Source organism: Talpa occidentalis, unplaced genomic scaffold (assembly GCF_014898055.3).
Source record: "Talpa occidentalis isolate TD23 unplaced genomic scaffold, MPIMG_talOcc4v2.1 talOcc4.4, whole genome shotgun sequence".
Lineage (NCBI taxonomy): Eukaryota > Metazoa > Chordata > Mammalia > Eulipotyphla > Talpidae > Talpa > Talpa occidentalis.
Window position 1 is genome coordinate 134,176,415 of NW_023604295.1, and position 12,967 is coordinate 134,189,381.

General features: G+C 39.2%; 1 protein-coding gene and 1 long non-coding RNA gene across 3 annotated transcripts in view; both read right to left on the reverse strand.

Annotated features, from left to right (window-relative positions):
• The window catches only part of SH3RF1 (SH3 domain containing ring finger 1), a 147,939-nt gene that overhangs the window by 120,910 nt on the left and 14,062 nt on the right, over positions 1-12,967 (reverse strand). The gene's annotated exons all lie outside the window — the stretch shown is intronic.
• The window catches only part of LOC119257964 (uncharacterized), a 32,468-nt gene that overhangs the window by 7,886 nt on the left and 11,615 nt on the right, over positions 1-12,967 (reverse strand). Inside the window, exons 2-3 of one of the 2 annotated variants that reach the window (XR_008554025.1) lie at positions 9,154-9,236; positions 2,985-3,166 (exon numbers count right to left, since the gene is read on the reverse strand). This is a non-coding gene — a long non-coding RNA (uncharacterized LOC119257964). Of the gene's footprint in view, positions 1-2,604; positions 3,167-9,153; positions 9,237-12,967 lie in introns of those variants that run through there. The other variant, XR_005128144.2, reaches the window with a different exon arrangement.

The following is a 12,967-nucleotide window of genomic DNA, read 5'->3' on the forward strand; positions in this document are numbered from 1 at the left end:
GGGGTAGGGACAGAGACCTGCATTTTTAATAAGCACCCCAGGGTTCCTGATACAGGTGGTCTTGGAAAACAGCACTGCAGGGAAGAGAATTCATTCCTCTTGCAGCTATTTCTGCCTCCAGGCTCCTTCTCCCAACTCCATTTTTCATTTGACACTTTTTAAACAATCCCTAGTTAGATTAGTGTTTTTCAAGGAAAAATCTTTGAAAAGCAAGCACAAAATAACAACAACCAAAAAGGAAAGGCAGGGCAGCGTGTGTGGAAGCTGCCAAACTCTATATATCAACATTATACATAGGGCAGGACAGAATCACCATCATTCTAGGCTAATTCTCTCATTTTAATCTTAACACAATATTTTAAGCACTCCCCTGACTATTAATTTTGTTATCTGCATTCTCCAGTTACCTCATTCAAGCTACAAAATGAGATGACGCCTGAAATTTAAATCAGTCTCAATAGTCTCTTGCACTGGGTTTTCAATAGGTCTTGCTTCCCTTTACTGCATCTCCCTATTTGAATTCTTTAGAGTTAGAATTCTTTATCTTGTCGCTTTATTTCATTATTTTCCAAAAGATGACTTAGAACCTTCTGGAAGTTCCCACCCAACCAAAAATGTGATTGGTTGCACTACCTACAGTAAACTTATATTTTTAAATCACAAATTCAGATTTTCACTTAAATAACTACAGACATGGCAAGCTACCCGGGAGTTGCCAAAGTCAATATGTTAAGTCTGTCTCTAGGGCAACAGACTAAAGAGTAGTAAATGAGGTTTTGAACTGCATTCCTGCTCACTTCTGATTTAGCAACAGGCCTCTACATGTTCCCATTGTGCTCTGGCCATCCCTTTGTCTGATCTGGAAATCACATGGAGTGACTTGGGTTGTTATTCTGTTCTTTTAGGACACTCCACTTCAATTTTTCTGCCTGTGTCCACACATAATATTTTTGGCTAATTTTCACTATCAGTTGCCCCATACAAACACAGACCTACACACACCTCACCACCATTTAAACATTTTTCCATGTGAATTGAGGACTGTAAGTATTCAGTGCCTTAATTAGAAATCTGCAAACCCCTCCACAATGAACCAGTGCTGATTCAGTAAGTACTTCCTGCTGCTTTTGTAAAAGCTCTTCTCAGGTTTTTGTGGTTTGTTTTTTTTTTAAGCCACTACACAGATGATCTCTTTCCACCCAGTTCTAGAGTTTCACAATACATCTTTTTGGAAACTCAAGAATATACTATACTGCCAATGCCAGAATGTCAATCAATCTAAATTATCCTAGACCCTAAGTTAATAATTCAGATTCATCTAACTATAATCAGCATTACTTGAAGGGTAAAGACACACAAAATCTAGTGTCCTAACTAAACAAAATATATGTGGGAATATTTAAGATATAATGACATGAAGGATGCTGAAAAACATAATACATAGTGATGACTTTTTTTTCACCTGCACATATTTACACCAAGAAACAATGACACAACCCCACAGAGCTAAGCTTTTTCAAACTTTTCAGTTGTTTGCATCATCTGTTAATTCCTTTACTATGTTTAAATTATCTTGTATGATTATTTAACATTTTATGAATAGGAAACAAAAATCAAAGAAACTGAAATTGTAACCAATCAGATCACCCAATTCTCAGTCAAATCATTCAATTCTTAGCATAAGTCATATAAAATGCAGGTTGTATATTTACACAGATTACCTGACACAGAGAGGCAAACACACTAAACATTCCATTACAGGAACTGCATGACTGGCATCAAACATCTGCTAAAACAACACTTGGATCTTTTGCTATATCACAAACCAAATTCCTAAATTGGTATATATTTTCAAAGAATTTGCTTATGCTTACCATAGTAAGAGTGGTTTATTTCAAACACTAAAGGAAGAATTAATTTCTCAAAACCAACTTCTCTCTCCCAATGTTGATAGGGTAAACATCAAGGAAGGGAGTAAAATGGAAATGGCCCCTCTGAACAAATCTAATTTATTTTTGTCCATGAATGAATGTGGACAGAAAAGGCCCTGATGATATGCACACTCACAAAGTACAAGTCATATTTACCAATCATCTACATCTTCATATGTCTGTATTTCAAATCTCTATCCTCGCTCGGTTATCATTCATTGCAATCCACTATATTTGGATAATCATGGACGAAGTAAGCTTGTGTTCTTATACCAGAATTAGCAAAAGCAGTCCAAGAAACAAAACTCTAACTAGCCTAATAGCACCAGCTATCAATGCTCAAGATCCATTTTTGACTACCTGGAGAAAAACCACATTAATCCAGTCATAAATATAGCAATGATGGTCAACTCAGTTTCCGCTGCAAGTAGTCAGAAATACAGCAAATGCAGCTGAAAGAAAAAGCAAAATCACCATGGTAGGTCGGTAATAAAGAATATAGTCTTGAACTGCAGGATATCCTATAAAATGAAAATGTAATTTATAAATCATGTTTAATGCTACCAGAAACCAAAAGTAGAGCAATAGGGAGTATTTGTACCAGACCACCTTCAATAGATTCTTCCAATAAAACTGAATCTACTAAAGAGAAATGTAGTTACATTACTTTTTAATGAAAGGCAGGGAAAACATCTCTGGTCATTTACCTATACAAATATCAATTTCTTAAGTTAAAAAGAAAAAGTTTTGTCAGGGATATCACATCTATTTTAAGTTGTAGCAACTGAAAGACCAAATGAGTATAAAACTACTTCAGAAGCCGAGATGACACTTTCACCTGACTCTCTTAACTTGCCAGAAACTGAGTCTTTCATGTTAATGATAAGCTAGTGATAAGTTTAATTGTGAAATTCAAATTATTTCATAATGTGTAGAATAAGATTTAGCTATAGTTTACTCCAAACTGGAAGATGAGAAAGTTATTTCATATAAAGAGCTCAGCTTTCCACAAATAAGATTAAAAAGGAGGGTGGGGTTAGCTAGAAAACATACATTTCCCCCAGCAAATCTTAATCTTCCTCTCTAGGTCTGCTGCAGACGGAGGTATCATCATTGAAGGAGGAAACTCTGGGCTAGGGAGATGAGCTGCCCTGCCTCATCTGCATCTGTCACTCAGTTCTGCTCCACAGACACTGAAGAGGTCATGCTTAATGGCCAAAAAATTCACTAGGTGCCTAAAGGAGAAAGTAGAAAAAGATAGGCCTCAGGGTGTGATTATCTATTTAAGCATGCAACTGTATTTTAAACATAATTAGACTAATTGCCTCCCAATCTCAGCTGATGCATCTGCACACACAATTAATTAGAACTGATTTTTTAAAGCCCTGTTTGCAATTCTTTGTCCCCCACTTCTACAAATCAAATTACCAAGGAACAAATTTAATTTTTTAACTTTTATTTTAAGAGAGACACAAACTTACATTAACTGGATCTGATCCATTAATGCAAGTATTTTAACTAGCAATTATTTTACTCAAACTAAAAGCCAGTTCGAATTTTTTCATCTATAAAATAATCCCACAGTAAATGACAATCTAGCAAGACTGTTATAGAAAAACATAAATCATCTAACATATTTTCATCTAAAAATAGGAGACAGATTTCTGTTTTGCAGCAAATTAGAGATGTATACTATATTAAAGCCACCTTTTACCATGAGTATTATATGCCACTGGTTTTCCTACTATAAATTAAATGTAGTTGAGGAATAAGAAAAAGATATGGAGGGCCCTTTAGAGAGAAAGACATGATGTGCTGGGAAAAGGTGATGACTGAAGACAGAAGCTCAGATTCTGAAACCAGAGATGAAGCAGAAGCAGGTAACAGGGAGAGATAAGAAGACACTAACAAAAAGTGAAGGGGGGCGGGGAGGCAAGAGAAAATGCATGCCTGATGGTATTGGACAGGGATTATAGCAGGTGAATAGCAGAGGCAGTCAAACTAGCTCTGCCATCCTGTGGATAAATATTTGCAGAGTGAATGAGTGATGGACAGCATCCACAGCAGCATTAGGGGGTGTGTGCTGAATCCAGGGAGCACATGATAAATAAGGGGAGCCACATCTGCAGACGGAAACTATGTGAGCAAGTCTGACGGTGGGAGTGAGAGCCAGAGAATGCAAAGTCAGACAGGCAGACCCAAGATCTCTAGCATCTGACCTTGAGTTCAGAAGGAAGGTGGGAATCAGATCTGGGGAAGAAGATTGTGTCACTTGACAAATCATGGCAATCCAGATGTTGGGGAGGGGCACAGAGTTGGGTTAGGGGTCAAAGAGAACACTACTCTCCTGAAGACAACAAAGGAGTTTCTGAGCTTGGAAGTGGAGTATGAGGGGGGCATCATGATATTCCAGACTTGAGGAACCCCCACCTGTGCTCTCTCACCTGGACAGTTCTGCTGCTCAGCTGGCAGATGTCTGTGGCTATCCATATGCAGGCACCAAGAGTCCTCCAGCTTGCACTGCACTGCCTCCTTCCAGAGACCTTGTGACACTGCCCCAAATCGGTTTTGGTGACTCGCCATTAGAGGCAGAAGAGACAGCCTCTCTGGGCAAGCTGACCAAGTATGTGGTAAGGCCCAGAATCACTTGTTAGTGAAAAAACAAAATACAAATAAGGCCATTGCCCTATCAGAGGTACACTGGGCAACAACGAGAAAATAAATTTTGAGCAAGCCAAGACTCCCAGAGTCAACAAGCTGAAGAAAATATGCAGATTTATATTGGTGAGCACATGACTGCAGTCATATTTACGAGTCCACGCGGGCATACTAAGTGGACTGTACATGAAGGCTTCTAACCGGATTAGATTAGGAAAAGGAAATTCATTTCTGACATTAATCAACAAACTCAGGACACTCCCCAGAATCCATCACAATTTGGTTGTAATATTTTGCAAAGAACAGAAAGGATATCTGAAGGTTAATTTGAATCCACACAACATCAGATGAGGAAATGTGCTCCAGTCACGACACAGCCAAGATTAATAGGTGTTTCCACCCACTTCTTAAACAGTTTTAGGTACAGAAAACAATGTTACTTCCCTTCCCAAGAATATGTTAAGCATAGGAATTGGCAGAAATAGATGAAAAAGACAGTGTTCCTTTCCATACACTCATTATCTGGTGTTCTGGGGAGCTTTAACAATTTAGTGCTGCCCTATCACAACGCTATCGGTTAGAAAGGGTGTGGATCCATTTCCGTGAGCTAAAAACAGAGATACTTGCTATCGTTTGAAATCATGTTGCTCATCTCTTAGGGGGGAAAAAAAAACTCTTGGCAAGATTATTTTTTAAGTCATTCCACATTTATCTCTGTAAAACAAAACAATACAAAATGAATCACCAAATAAGCAAATATGACACTTTAATTTACTCGCCTATAAAATTGCTCAGCTCCAGCGTAAACATCTGAATGACTAACAATCATGTTCCTATTTGCCTCATTTTTTTCAACATGAGGTGTGCAGAGTAACCAACACGCATCAAATGAAAATGATTCACTCATTTGTTAACTTAGCAAATTCTTACCAAGGGCCTATTATGTTCAAAGTAGTGTTCTAACTGTGGGGGAAATAGACAAGAATAAATTTAAAGTCCTGGCCCTCAAAGAACTAACTTACTATCTATTGGGGGGGGGGGGTGGAAGAGATAACAAAGAAATATATAATTTTAAACAAGCACAAGTGCTACAAGGAAAAATAAAACATGGCAAGACTAGAAGATGAACAGGAGTAGAGTGAGGGGATTTTTGGAATTGGAGGTCAGAGAAGATTCTTCTAAGAAAGTCATTTTTTTTTTAAGATTTATTTATTTATGCATACAAGAGCCAGGGTACAGGCCAGAGGTGCAGGGGGGTGAGAGGATTCACCAGAGACAGAGTGGGGAACAGAACAGGCAGACAGACTGAAATACACTGCTGAGGGGAGCAGCAGGCAAGTCAGGAAAGGTCTGCTGCACCATGTGGGTAGCTCCGTGGCCGGGGATTGAACACTTGCTGCAGAGGCTGTGGACAGCTTCACAGGCTGTGTCTCAACCCCTTATGCCACCAGGGAAGCCCAAGAAAGTCCTATTTGACACAGGATCAGACTGAAGGAAGGATCAAGCCATATTGTGATCAGGCAAAAGCAGACCTGCCTCCTCCCTTCCAGGCAGGGTAAAGAGCAGGTGCCAAAGGCCCCATCTCAGTGCTTTGATGAATATCAAGGAACTTGCATGGCTGGAGGAAAATATATAGGCTACAAAGATGAGCTAGAGAGAAAGGGCCATCTCAGGTAGACTGCTTAAGTCTAATGGGCCATTTTACGGTTTTGAGAAAGTGTCACGTCAGACTGACTGGGATGCAGAATGACGACTCGAGGAGACACGGATGGAACAGGAGGCTGAGTGAGGAACTTTTCATAGTGAGAGCTCAGTCTGATACTCTGCATGCTTTCACTCTTTATATTTTGTGTGGAGTTGGGAGCAACTTATTTAATTCTATCTAAGGAAAGATGTTTCTACGTAGACTCAATAATGCACACTCCTCTCAATGACTTTATTAGTTTGAATAATTGGAAACTGTTGTTTCAAGTAATCTCAGGCGAGCAGCCTCAAAACTCAGGCACAAAACAAGATGACCGCCCTCCCCTCTTTTATTATAACTACATGAAAGTCATGTAGTTGTGAATAGTTCTTTTGTCCTTAAACAGGCTATTTGAAAAACAGAAGCATAGAGTCTTTTATTGTCAATTCATAGTTCACAAAGCCTCTGAAGTTCGCTTTTGTCCTTCAAAAGCTTTTAATGGACAGGTATATTTAAGCCTTATTTTAGGCACTGTGAGAAACAGAATGCACTGGGAGCAGTTTATATCACCCTTTTATGAAAGAAAAAAAGATATCAGCAATGCAGAGTGACCTCACCTATAAGGAATGCATCGGTGACAGGGAACAACGGTGGCTTCCTTCATAAGGAAACACAATGTTTCAGAAAAATGCTTCATTACTTTTGAATGATTTAGGGCTGCCCAGTCTACTAGAAACAGTTCCAGTCTTCAATCTCTATTTGTTTTATTAACAGAGCTGTTTGTGACAGCATTCTTTGTTCAAATGTTAAGGAAAAGCCTCGCATATTCATTAATCAAAACTACATATTGTTTAGGTCACCTTTGATCTTACCTGTTTGTGCCAAGTAAGCGTATTTATCAGTTGGAGGCTGTAAATGATAGATTGTGTATCTACAGGAGTAAGGACTCTGCATGCTCTCCAGAGACTCAACCATGTGAGATGTGGAAGGTAAAGTCAACCCAATGTTTCAGGTTGCCTTTAGTATATAAGGGGAAACCCTACATTTTCACAATTGAGAGATTGTTGAGTTTGCCGTTTTATGAAATTTATCAGTTTTCTTTTTCAAACAGTGATTATCAATGCAAACCAAGTTATTTGAGAATAGAATGAATTCATTCATGGTTTACCTAGATGCAGAGTTGCTGAAATACTACAGAAAGCCCTCACTAACATCATGGATACTGTGACTTTACATGAAATGCCATAAAATGAAAACAAGCATACCATAAACTAGTAGATATTAAATAAGAATTTTCTACAGCATATTTTTGGTCACAAAAAAAATCATCAACTTGTAAATAAAACCCTAAACAACAGGGCCTCCCTGAAAAGCAGGGGGTTAAGACTCAGCACTATGAAGCTGTCCACAGCCTCTGCAGCATGAATTCAATCGCTGACCAGGGAGCTACCCACATGGCACAGCAGACCTCTCCTGTCTCACCCGCTGCTCCCCTCAGCAGTGTATTTCAGTCGATCTGCCTGTTCTACTCCCCACTCTGTCTCTGGTAAATCCTCTTAGCCCCCGCACCTCTGGCCTGTACTCCAGTCCTTGTGCATAAATAAATAAATCTTTGTAAAAAATAAAACCCAAACAACCATATGTATCCCTTTGTTCATTCATTCATTTTCCAACCTGCTTATTCCAGTTCAGGGTCTCAAGTGGCCAAAGTCTATGCCAGGGCACAGTCAGAATCCAAGGTGGACAAGACACCCTTCCATTGCAGGGTACATCACACACACACACACACACACACGCACGCACATACACTGAGACCACTGAAACATGCCAATGAACCTAATAACCTAATGTGCACATCTTTGGGGTGTGAGAGGAAGCCAGAGTATCTGAAGAAAACCCACAGAGCCATGGGGAGAAAATGCAAACTCCACACAAATTCCATACAAAAACGTGGCCCCGGGTCTAGATCTTTTTCATCAATGTTGAATAAAACAACATTACTTGAGGATCTGCAATACTTCGTTCTTTTGATATCACAAAACATCCCGCTAAATATTTTCCTCTCAGGTCAGGTAGTTAAGAATTTAATTTCTTAAGTCAGAGACATGTTACTCCATATAATCAGTGCTTAAAATAATTTCATGACCATTAAAAAGTGTTACATTTTCAAACTAAAGTTGCTACTGTTTTCATTCTAAAGCTACTGATAGTTACCCCCAACTTTGCAGGTGTATCATCCAGTAGATGACTGTCAATAATCAGCCACTCTGCAGAGCACTTGTCAGAAAACATTCAGTGATAAAAATTGATATTAAGTATCAAATTGGAAATCTATTGACTTCAATGTATCTTTAACCCACCCATTCTATTCTTTGGCTTAATAGCCCAGGGTCAGGGAACAATGTCAAGATCGTGAACATTTAGTCCAGGCACAGAGAAGTGTGTACTGAATGACTAAATATGTGCATGAGTAAGACACAACCTCTTTTTTCATGTATTTTAATTTTAACATACATCACTGAACATAAAGCAAGTTAAATAAATCCCCAACCAGTCAACAATCCCCAGCTACAGGAGGGGTGGGTGGATTGTAGCATAGCTGCAGTTAAAAATAAGACATTAGTTAATGACGGGTACCCTCTGCCCAGATACTGACCTGATATTACTAAATTGGAAAGACAAAAAAACTCACCCAGTGGGGGCTGAGAAATTTACATATCAGGGTAATGTGAAAAATAACTTGCCTCTCAGTGCAGGAAATAAAGAAAGCTGGAATCACAAAGAAGAAACTTAAACCTAGGAACACACGTGAATTTACATAATAAATATTCACGTAACATTCCCACTCCATCCACACAAAGCTCCTCATTCACTGCATACCTGGAAAGCAGAGTGAGACACATTTCTAGAGTTACCAAGTCTTCCTAACATGTTGCTCCTCAAGATAGGTCACTCCTTTTCATCTATAATGAAATGTTAGGTAGATCTAGTGTTACTTATTTGTAGTGATCACATAAGTTTAGTTTCCTACTAATAACTCAAGGTATTTCTATGCATTATAGTTAAATATTTGCTACATTAACAATCACACAGATTCAGCCTTGCCGGTATCTAGAGATCCTGGGGGTCTTGTCATGTTTCATGTCATAGCTGGCTGGCTTATGATTCGAGAGTTGGAAAGAGTCCCTCGGGGCTAATTTATTCTGCTAACTGCCCTTTTCTTCCCCCTTTCCGCTTCATTCTCAAGAATTTTAATTTAATTTTAAATGGGTATGTTGCCTCTCGTGGGATTTCCAATGTGGAGGCACTGTTGCTAACCACCTCATGACCTGTGCTTCTAACATCCCCAGGATTACCTACCACAGGAATGACTTAATATATCATAATCTGCATCAAAACAGAGGCCTGCATCACACATAACATTTTCATTACAAAAAGAGATTTGCAAGCCGAGAAATCACAAGGTGTTTGATAACGATCAACATTACTGCCAGATACCTAATTCCTATTAGATCTTTCTCATTTTCCTCTGTCAGAATGATGATGTGCCTGGGAGGAAGTGGACTGCTGATCGCAGAGTTTAACTTTTATATGGCTTTTGATTCAAATCAACAGAACATTCTTTCTAATAAACTAGGAAAATAGGATTTCTAGCCCACCATAGTAAGTGCAACAGAAATGCTCTAGGGCCAACCTCAAGAGAACTGTTATTCAGGATCTAGTTACAGCCCAAGTTTCACAAGGTTTTTACCCAGTCTTTGGGTAAATGTTCATGGCAGACTGAAATAATGGAGAAATGAATGAGACTGAATGCACCAAAAACATACACAGTTAGGCACTCTCTCTTGTGAAGATGTGAATGTGTCCACACAGACCTTTCCAGGCTGTGAGCAATCTATCAATTCCATCAGGAAGTTATTCACTGAACTGAACTCCTACTACTCTTTCAATAGTAAAGAACAGGAAAGAGGGATAAAACAGAATTTCTGCTCTCCAATGACAACTTGGCACAGGAGACAATCAACAAGAGAACAATCAACTCGCAAATGGGGACAGAGGATACCGAAATTAAATATAGTGAACAAGTTATATTTATTTCTAAAACATAGGTCTATATAGTTATAAATATCTATTGAAGTAGTAACATTTTAAGGAGGAGTGCATAAAAGATAAAGTGAGTCAACCTCAGGGCAGGTGGATGGAAAATAGACTTTTTTCTCTGCTTGCAAATCTCCTTTTGTATAATGCTGCACACCTGAAACTTATGCAGTGTTATAAAACCAACATTATCTCAATAAAATTAAAATAATAAAAATAAATAGCATTTTGGAATGACCTTTTTTTTTAGTCCCTGCTGATGGTTGCAAATTGCTGAGACTACCATAAGGATTGTGGAGACAACAGGAGGCAGTTTAATTAAGAAGGCAGTAAAAGCTAACCAATAAGAGATGGGAGAAAACCAAACAGTGAAAGAGACAACCTAAGGGCCTCAGTAAAGTGTGAATCAGCAAGGTAATGAGTTAGTTTTAAAGGTACATAACATCAGGATGTAAAAACAAGCAGTGAGCTCAGGGTCAGGTGATAGCACTTCCACAGCACTGGGTCCTATTCGGAACTTTATTACCAGGCAAGGAGCTATTCTGGACCGAAACCCAAGCAAGATGAGCAGAAGCTGGAGAGCATCCAAAGGAAAGTGACTGAAATGATTAAAATGTTAGGAAATGGATCCTAAGAGGCCGTGTAAGGGAAACAGAGTTATTTGGGCCAGATAAAAGATGGTGAGGGAGGAGGTGGGGCAGACATTGCCTGCAAGGTTAGGAAGGAGCTGCTACAAGGAAGCATTTCTTTCCCATTAAGGACAGGATGAGAGGAATGTGATTAAATTGCAATGACAGGGGTTTGCATTTGATACAAAAAAGAACTTCCTGGCTATGAAGACTGCAAGGCACCAGAGTAAGTTACATACAAGCTTTTGAAAGATCCTTGTAAGAGACTTTTCTAAAATAAAGTAGATGATCATCTTCATAAAATGTTCACTCAGTCCTTTCTTACCCTACAAAACCAGGAAGTGAGTATTTTAGCTATAAATAGAAGCTCCATTTAGAAAAAACATAAACTTACTGAAAGTTGAAACACAGCAAGGCTCTTTACTACTGCTGCAGTTCCAAAATTAATTAGAAAGTTATGAGTTATATAAATGCATTTATTTGGCCAGAAATGCACTAGTCACCAAAAAAAAAAAAAAAAAAAAGCAATCAGTTGCTCTAGATAAAGAGATAAAAAGATAACCAAAACATGGTTAAACTGACTTGAATATGTATTTAAGCAATATACTCTTTTTTTTTTTTTAAAGAGGCACGTATTTTTTATTTATTTATTTGTTTGTTTGTTTATACATGCACTGGTACAGTCAGAAGCGCGGGAGGGTGAGAGAATTCACCAGAGCCAGAGCGGGGAGCAGAGCAGGCAGAAGGACCGAAGTACACTGCTGAGGGGAGCAGCGGGCGGCAGGAGAGGTCTGCGCGCCATGTGGGACCCTCCTCTGGTGGCCAGGGAGCAGCTGGGGATCGAACCGGCGCCGCAGAGGCCGCAGGGAGCTTCACAACCCAGCGCTCAACCGCTGCGCCACCGGGGAGGCCCTTAAGCAATATACTCTTGATGCTATGGAAGAAGGAGTAGGAGTAATAAAAATCAGCCACAAAGGAATAAACACTATGCAGGCACACATACATGCACACCTATGAGGACACAATAATCTTTCCTAATACCAAATTTTTAAAAAATTAGAACTGCATCACAAAGCACATCTAGTTTTTCTTATAGCAGTCTTACAGTCTGTTTTTCAATACTATGCCAGATAAAAAAGTCAAAAGATAAAGTATTTTAAATTATTTGAGTTATTCCCCATATAATCAAGACAGGAAGGAAGACAAGAAGCAGCAGGGGAGAGAGGGAAGGTGGGATAGACAAGCAATGAAAACAGTCAGAGATGGTCTAACACAATGCAAGTGGCCACGACTCTTATCCTAGGAGCAGGTAACAGGAAGAGGCACAAGAGATAAGGCTACTCAGCTTTTCCTTTCACAGATGAGGCCCACAGAGCCAGTGTCACACTCCAGTTAGAGGTAGAACCAGGACTATGCACGTAGCATCTTTTGTAGTCACTAACCTATGAACAGTTTGTACAACTAAAGTTCAAATTGGCAGTTAAAAACAGAAGGAAATGTGCTGTAACACTATTATAATGTTGATTAAGTTACCATAACACACACACACACACACACACACACACACAGAGGCAACATACAAATAGGTTAATTTACAATGTAACCCGTATATGCTACTAAAAGCTCCAATTTCTGCAAAGGCAGCAGCATTTACTGAGTGTCTACTAAATCCTGACAGTGAGATGCCTCATCTCTGTAAATCTCAGAACTTTGGAACACAGATCACCATCACTCTACAAAGGAAGAAAGGAGGCCAGGAAGCAACAAACTTAAGAGTCCCACGGATAACAAGGAATAGAGGAAGGCCCGCTGGATGCTAAATCCCCTGCCTTTTCAACTACATCACATTTTCTCTCCAGCAGAAACCACACAGTGCAGAGAAAGGAGCATTCAGGGGAAGAAATCAATACCCTGCATTTCCCCTGAAATTTGTGAAAGAGCTTCTATATTCTTTGGCATCTTCTCCA